The sequence below is a fragment of the Ornithorhynchus anatinus genome, chromosome 19 (genome assembly GCF_004115215.2).
Source record: "Ornithorhynchus anatinus isolate Pmale09 chromosome 19, mOrnAna1.pri.v4, whole genome shotgun sequence".
NCBI lineage: Eukaryota > Metazoa > Chordata > Mammalia > Monotremata > Ornithorhynchidae > Ornithorhynchus > Ornithorhynchus anatinus.
This window is the reverse complement of record NC_041746.1, coordinates 18,399,712-18,408,785: the sequence shown is the minus strand read 5'-3', so window position 1 is coordinate 18,408,785 and position 9,074 is coordinate 18,399,712.

The window sequence follows — 9,074 nt, the reverse complement described above, 5'->3', positions numbered from 1 at the left end:
TGAGGGAACTGAGGCAAACACTACTAAGCAATGGGTTAGATACAAGATAATCAGGTCCCACATGGGGCTCACAGTCTAAGCAGGAGAAAGAACAGGTACTGAATCACCATTTTGCAAATAAGAGAAATGAGGCCCAGAGAAGTGAAGTGACTTCCCCAAGGTCAAACAGCAGGAAAGTGGCAGAGATGGAATTAGAACCCAGGTCTTCTGGCTCCCAGGCCCAGGCTCTTTAGTGACTGGCCCGAGGTCACACAGCGGACAAGTGGCGGAGCCGGGATTAGAACCGATGATCAAAACAGACTTTTTTTTTCCTCCCAAGGAGAGAGTGAACTGTCTTGACTTTAATGACACTGTTGACTTTGGCAGCCTTGTACTGTCAAGCCCCGGATGGTGACTCCTTCCTGGATGGATGGATAAGGAGATTGACCAAACACAGAAGTTGTCAACTCAACTAATGGCCGCTTTTTGGAAGAATGACACGGACTCCACCGGGACCTGATCGGGCAGTTGACATCATACCTCCCCCTCTCCATGTGACCCTTAACCTAGGATGCCCCCCAAAATCATAGACACCCCCAGAAGATGTAGGAATGCTCCAGGCCACCCAAGAAGTGACGTCATAGGTGGAAAGGCTTGCATTTTGAGGGCAGATCTGGGGAGGAGAGTGGGATTTTGGAGGTGGTAATAGGAAGGCTCAATCTCTGCTCCACTACCCAGGTCAGAGAATGACGAAGCAGTGGTTGATATGCTCACGTAAGAAGGCCAAGCTCCATCCATTGGCTGGTCAGCTCCTTCTTTGGGTGACTCTCCTGGGATGCTGGGGTTGGGTGATCTGTGGTGTCTGGGGGTGATCCTCCAGGGACATCCATACACGGTCGATGGAGGACGGCTCATCGGAAACTATATAACCGTTTAGGACGATGAGCACTTAGGAAAACAGAACCATTTGGGAATGACAATATGTTTTTTTAGGGGAAATAATGCCTCAATGGAGCTCTTGAGGGGATCAATAAATATAGGGGTAGAAGAGACCTCACAGAGTGTACTTAGATTTTCAAGTTGTCATTGGGGTAACACTGTTGCATACCCAATGCACTCAAAGGATTGGAGAGAATATTCTGTCGTGGAGAGAAAACTGACTAAACATAGGCAACAAACTTAAGGGCAGGGAGTGTACCTTCTGACTTACTGTATCGTACTTTTCCAAGTGTTTAGTACCGCACACGCACTGGTGATCGATTGGTCAAATGGTAGAGATAAATGACCATTTTGGGGTTTGAAACAGTATCGTCTAGTGGAAAAACACGGGTCTGGGAGGGGACTTGGGTTCTAATCTCAGCTCCACCACTTGCCTGCTGGGTGACCGTGGCCGAGTCACTTAACTGATCTGGGCCTTAGCTTCCTCATCTACGTTACAGGGATGAAATAGCTGTTCTCCTTTCCTCCTAGACAGTGAGTCTCGTGTGGGACAGGGCCTGTGTCTGACCCAGTGTTTAGTATAGTAAACTGCAAATCTTCGCTACTGCCCCACAGAGACCTCCGCTCTCTCGATCCCATCCGTCTTTCCAATAGCATCTCGCCTCACCTTGCCGCCCTGTCCTCTCTTCCCCCTCTCGACGATCAGGTCTCCGCTCTCAACTCCACCCTCACTACTCATCTCGACTCTCTCGCCCCCCTTTCCCTCCGCCGCTCTCGCGCCACTAACCCACAGCCCCGGATCACCTCCTCCGTCCGCCTCCTACGCTCCTATGCTCGAGCTGCCGAGCGCCGCTGGCGAAAGTCCAAGCACCGAGCCGACCTCACACACTTCAAATTTATCCTTTCCTGCCTTAACTCTGCCCTCTCCTCCGCCAGGCAAAGCTTCTTCTCCTCCCTCATCGACACCCATGCCCGTCACCCCCGCCGATTGTTCCGGACCTTTAACTCTCTCCTTAGGCCCCCTGTTCCTCCCCCTCCCCCATCTCTCACCCCTAATGATCTGGCCACCTATTTCCTCACGAAAATCAACACGATCAGGTCTGAGCTCCCCAAAGTCACCCCTCCGCCTCTCCCCTCCCCCCCAACAACCCCCTCCCCTACTTTCCCATCCTTCCCTGCAGTATCCTCAGAGGAGATCTCCTCCCTCCTCGCAAGTGCCACCCCCTCCACCTGCGCCTCGGACCCCATTCCCTCTCACCTTCTTAAAACCATCGCCCCTGCCCTCCTCCCTTCCTTAACTTCTATTTTTAACCACTCAATCTCCAAGGGCTCCTTCCCCTCTGCCTTCAAACACGCCCACGTCTCCCCCATCCTAAAAAAACCCGCTCTTGACCCCACTTCCCCCTCCAGTTATCGTCCTATCTCCCTACTACCCTTCCTTTCCAAAATCTTAGAACGAGTCGTCTACAATCGATGCCTAGAATTCCTTAACTCCCATTCTCTCCTAGACCCCCTCCGATCTGGCTTCCGTCCCCTCCACTCTACCGAGACTGCTCTCTCTAAGGTCACCCATGACCTCCTTCTTGCCAAATCCAATGGCTCCTACTCCATTCTGATCCTCCTTGACCTCTCTGCTGCCTTTGACACTGTCGACCATCCCCTCCTCCTCCGTACCTTATCTCACCTTGGCTTCACGGACTCTGTCCTCTCCTGGTTCTCCTCTTACCTCTCTGGCCGATCATTCTCGGTCTCCTACGCCGGAGCCTCCTCCCCCTCCCATCCTTTAACTGTTGGAGTTCCTCAAGGGTCAGTTCTTGGCCCTCTTCTGTTCTCCATTTACACTCACTCCCTCGGTGAACTCATCCGCTCTCACGGCTTTGACTACCATCTCTACGCAGATGACACGCAGATCTACATCTCCGCCCCTGTCCTCTCCCCCTCCCTTCGGGCTCGCATCTCCTCCTGCCTCCGGGACGTCTCCACCTGGATGTCGGCCCGCCACCTAAAACTCAACATGAGCAAGACTGAGCTCCTCATCTTCCCTCCCAAGCCCGGTCCGCTCCCAGACTTCTCCATCACCGTGGATGGCACGACCATCCTTCCCGTCCCGCAGGCCCGCAATCTCGGTGTCATCCTTGACTCGTCCCTCTCGTTCACCCCACACATCCTATCCGTTACCGAGACCTGCCGGTTTCACCTCTACGATATCGCCAAGATCCGCCCTTTCCTCTCCACCCAAACGGCTACCTTACTATTACGGGCTCTCGTTATATCCCGGCTAGACTACTGTGTCAGCCTTCTCTGTGACCTCCCTTCCTCCTCTCTCGCCCCGCTCCGGTCTATTCTTCACTCCGCTGCCCGGCTCATCTTCCTGCAGAAACGATCTGGGCATGTCACTCCCCTTCTTAAACAACTCCAGTGGTTGCCTATCGACCTCCGCTCCAAACAAAAACTCCTCACTCTAGGCTTCGAGGCTCTCCATCACCTTGCCCCTTCCTACCTCTCCTCCCTTCTCTCTTTCCACCGCCCACCCCGCACGCTCCGCTCCTCTGCCGCCCACCTCCTCGCCGTCCCTCGGTCTCGCCTATCCCGCCGTCGACCCCCGGGTCACGTCCTCCCACGGTCCTGGAACGCCCTCCCTCCTCACCTCCGCCAAACTGATTCTCTTTCCCTCTTCAAAACCTTACTTAAAAATCACCTCCTCCAAGAGGCCTTCCCAGACTGAGCTCCTCTTCCCCCTCTACTCCCTCTGCCATCCCCCCTTTACCTCTCCGCAGCTAAAGCCTCATTTTCCCCTTTTCCCTCTGCTCCTCCACCTCTCCCTTCCCATCCCCACAGCACTGTACCCGTCCGCTCAACTGTATATATTTTCGTTACCCTATTTATTTTGTTAATGAATTGTACATCGCCTTGATTCTATTTAGTTGCCATTGTTTTTACGAGATGTTCTTCCCCTTGACGCTGTTTAGTGCCATTGTTCTTGTCTGTCCGTCTCCCCCGATTAGACTGTAAGCCCGTCAAACGGCAGGGACTGTCTCTATCTGTTGCCGACTTGTTCATCCCAAGCGCTTAGTACAGTGCTCTGCACATAGTAAGCGCTCAATAAATACTATTGAATATAGTGCTTGGCTCCTATTAAATGCCTAACAAATACCACAATTTTTCTTTAAATTATCATTATTATTAATCAGTGGGATGCCCCAGGCATCAGTGTTATAGACCAATTTTGTTTAATTTCATTGAAGTCTCCTAGTTTGGCCCGACACTAAGATTTTCTGACTAGTGAAATTCTATGCGGAAGGGGATAAATTCTGGCATAAACCTGGTAATCCTGAGATAGTGGTTCAGTAAATGGCTGGTGAGCTTCAACCAATCTATCCATGGTATTTATGAAGTGCTAACCTTCTACAGAGCATTGGACTAAGCACTTGGGAGAGTACAGTGTATCAGAGTTGGTTAGGCAGGTTCCTCGCCTACAGTGAGCTTACAGTCCAGAGGAACTTCAGCTTCAGAATGAACAATTAATATCCCTAGGGAAAAATAATCCCGATTACAGCTACATTCATTGCACAGGACCCAGATCTAGGCATTATTGGTTCAACGATCAAAAGAACATAGCAGCGTGGCCTAGTGGATAGAGCACGGGTCTGGGAGTCAGAGGGACCTGGGGTCTAATCTCAGCGGACACTTCTCTGCTGTGTGACTTTGGACGATCACTTCACTTCTCTGGGCCTCAGTAACCTCACCTGTAAAATGGGGATTAAGAATGTGAGCCCCATGTGGGACATGAACTGTGTCCAGCCTAATTAGCTTATATCTACCCCAGGGCTTAATAAATTCTTTAAAAAAAAAAAAGGCAGCCAAACAGGACAACCAAGTGCCAGGAGTGAGTGCTCAATAAATGCCACTGATTGATTGATCGACTGACTGAAGACCATAGGAAACAAAACAAAGGATGTAGTTTTTTCCCTACTCAAAATATTAGTAAATAATGGTGTTTGGTAAACAGTTACTAAGTGCCAGGTGTGCTGTATTAAGTGCTGGGGCGGATGCAAACAAATCGGGTTGGATACAGTCCATGTTCCTCTTGGGGCTCACAGTCAAAATCTCCATTTTACAGAAGGGGTAACCGAGGGACAGAGAAGTGAAGTGACTTGCCCAAGGTCACACAGCAGACAAGTGGAGGATGTGGGATTAGAACCCATGATCTTCTGCCTCCCAGGCCTGTGCTCTATCCACTATACCATGCTGCTTCCTGGGCCCGCACCTGGAATCTCACCTGTGCTTGCGTGGCTCAGTGGAAAGAGCCTGGGCTTGGGAGCTAGAGGTCATGGGTTCGAATTCCGCATCTGCCACTCGTCAGCTGTGTGACTGTGGGCAAGTCACTTCACTTCTCTGGGCCTCAGTTACCTCATCTATAAAATGGAGATTAAGACCGTGAGCCTCACTTGGGACAACCTGATTACCCTGTAATAATAATAATAAAGTTGGAATTGGTTAAGCGCTTACTATGTGCAGAGCACTGTTCTAAGCGCTGGGGGAGATACAGGGTAATCAGGTTGTCCCACGTGAGGCTCACAGTTAATCCCCATTTTACAGATGAGGTAACTGAGGCCCAGAGAAGTGAAGTGACTTGCCCAGTCACACAGCTGACAAGTGGCAGAGCCGGGAGTCGAACTCATGACCTCTGACTCCGAAGCCCAGGCTCTTTCCAACTGAGCCACGCTGTTTCCCATATCTACCCCACTGCTTAGAACAGAGCTCCGCACATAGTAAGTGCTTAACAAATACCAACATTATTATTATTATTATTACTTCCTATTTCAGGGTTTAAGATCCTCCAGGTCTGGGACTGTGCTTACAAATCATTTTCTTGGTACAATACCCAGCTCTGCCCCGAGGGTGCTTAAGAAATGTTATTGAATGATGCTGCTGGCATGCCAACGTGCCGTTGTGTTGTGTTTTTTTTAAATAAAAGCGACTAAATACCTGATAGAGACAGAAAACAAGGTCAGGCGAAACCGTTGGGTTGGAAATGGAAAAAGGACAACAGAGCGCTTTTATTTCTGCACAGCCTCACAAGTTTTGGTTAAAATGCTGGCTTGCATTTTGTTTTCATTTCCAGTGGGTATGTTTTCAGTTGGCACTCAAACTCAATGCGTAAATGGTGTGGGAGGTTCAAAAGTTGCATTAGCATTTCCTTTCTAAGAGGCACGGTAGGATCTTCGGGGAGCTCTGTCGGCTTCAGAGCACACCGAGCACGTCTTCCTAACTGCACAATTACCAGATGCCGCGGAGTAAAAGAATTCTCTTTCGATGCTGGAAATCCTGCCTTCCGCTGAGAAGCAGCTGACTTCCAGGCCTTGCCTGGTCCTTACTGGCATCATTCTGGTTTCTCTTTTTTTTTAAATGGAATTTGTTAAGGACTTACTCTACGCCAGGCACCGTTCTAAGCCCTGGGGTAGATATAAGATGGGTTCATGGGTTCGAATCCCGGCTCTGCCACTTGTCAGCTGTGTGACTGTGGGCAGGTCACGTCACTTCTCTGTGCCTCAGTTACCCCATCTGTAAAATGGGGATTAACTGTGAGCCTCACGTGGGACAATCTGATGACCCTGTATCTCCCCCAGGCTTAGAACGGTGCTCTGCACATAGTAAGCGCTTAACAAATACCGACATTATTATTACATTATTAAGATAGTCAGATCGGACACAGTGGGGCTCACGTGGGGCTCACAGTTTGAATCCCCATTTTACAGATGAGGAAACCGAGGCAAAGAGAAACAAAGTGACTTGCCCAAGATCACACAGCAGATAAGTGGTAGAGCCGGAGTTAGAGCCCAGGTCCTTCTGACTCTCAGGCCTGTGCTCTATCCATTAGGCCACACTGCTTCCTTTTCCATCCCTCTGGAAATCCCTTTGACAGTTTGTATGTTGGCCGTGTTCTGTGTCCATCTGAGGTCATCTCTTGACGATGGAGCTATGGGAGACTTTTGTCCTATTTCCTCTACTGCATTTTTGTCAGCTTTCATACATACCGTAGAGGGAAGCAGCGTGGCTCAGTGGAAAGAGCCCGGGCTTGGGAGTCAGAGGTCATGGGTTCGAATTCGTGCTCTGGCACTTGTCAGCTGTGTGGACCGTGGGCGAGTCACTTCACTTCTCTGGGCCTCAGTTCCCTCATCTGTAAAATGGGGATTAAGACTGTAAGACTGGGACACCGTGATTACCCTGTATCTACCCCAGTGCTTAGAACAGTGCTCTGCACATAGTAAACACTTAACAAATACCAACATTATTATTATTACCGTGATCTAGCTCTATAGTTCTGCTTTATTCTGCCTCTTGCTCTCCACACACAAGTTTTGGTTTCCCATCTTAGCCTAGCTCCCTTACCTTCTTTTGCTGTCATAAACAGGTCACTCCTTCCCCACACCCTCGTAACCCATCTCAGCGTAGCGAGTTTTACCTCCCGACTAGAAGCACCTCATCACTCTATTCACCATCTACACCCACTCCCTTGGAAAACTCATTCGCTCCGATGATTTCAATTACCCCCTCTGTGGAGATGATTCTCAAATCTACAACTCTCCCCCCTGCACTCTCGCATTTCCTCCCGCCTTCAAGACCCGTCTACGTGGATATCATGCTGACAGCGCAAACTTAACATGTGCGAAACAGAACTCCTCGTCTTCCCACCCAAACCCTGTCCTCTCCTTGATTTTCCTATCGCCGTAGAGAGCATCTCCAGCCTTCCTGACTCGCAAGCCCTAAATCTTGGTGTTATCCTTGACTCGTGTCTCTCATTCGACACACATATTCAAACCATCCCTAAATCCCGTCGGTTCAAGCTTCACGACATCACTAAAATCTGCCTCTTCCTCTCCATTCAAATCGCCACCGCGTTAATCCAAGCATTTGTCTGATCCCGCGTGACTGCTGTATTAGCCTCCTTCCTGACTTCTCTGTCTCCCGTCTCTCCACACTCCGGGCCGCACTTCACTCTGCTTCTCGAATCATTTTTCTACAAAAACGTTCAGTTCACGTTTCCCCGCTTCTCAAGAACCTCCAGTGGTCGCCCATCCACCTCCGCATCAAACAGAAACTCCTTACCATCGGTTTTACAAGCACTCCATCACCTTGCCCCCTCCCACCTCACCTCGCTGCTCTCCGATTGCAACCCGGCCCACGCACTTCTCCGATGCCAACTTACTCACTGTACCTCAAAACTGTCTGTCTCACTTCCGATCTCTCACCCACATCCTGCCCCTGGCCCGGAATGCCCTCCCTCCTCATATCCGACAGACATTTTCTCTCCCCAACTTCAAAACGTTATTGAAGGCGCGTCTCTTCCAAGAGGCCTTCCCAGACTAACCCTTCATTTCTTCTTTTCTCACTCCCTTCTGAGTCACCCTGGTTTGCTCCCTTTATTCACCCATCCCTCAGCCGCACGGCACTTAGCGATCAATTGTATTTATTGAGCACTTACTGTGGGCAGAGCACTGTACTAAGCACTTGGGAGGGTACAATCTAACAATAAACAGACACGTTCCCTACCCACAACGAGCTTACAGTCTGCAGAGACAGACATTATAAATAAATAAATTATCGATACGGACGTAAGTTCTATGGAGCTGGAAGAGGGGATGAATAAAGGGAGCAAGTCGGGGTGATGCAGAAGGGAGTGGTAGAAGAGGAAAGGAGGGCTTAGTCAGGGAAGGCTTCTTGGAGGCTTCGATAAGGCTTGGAAGGGGGGAGAGTAACTGTCTCGTAATCGTACTAATGTACAAATCCGTAATTTATTTATATTAATACCTGTCTCCCCCCTCTAGACTGTGAGCTCATCGTTGGCAGGGAATATGTCAACGAACTCTGTTGTATTGTACTCACCCAGGTGCTTAGTACAGTTCTGTGCACACAGTAAGTGCTCAGTAAATATGATTATTAACCCTTTTGGATTTTTTATGGTATTTCTAAGTGCTCACTATGAGCCAGACACTGTACCCATAGACAAGCAGAATAGTCATAGAGAAGCAGCATGGCATAGTGGACAGAGCATGGCCACTCGTCTCCCGTGTGACCTTGGACAAGTCATTTCACTTCCCTGGGCCTCAGTTACCTGTAAAAGGGGGATTAAGACTCAGTCCCATGTGAGACAG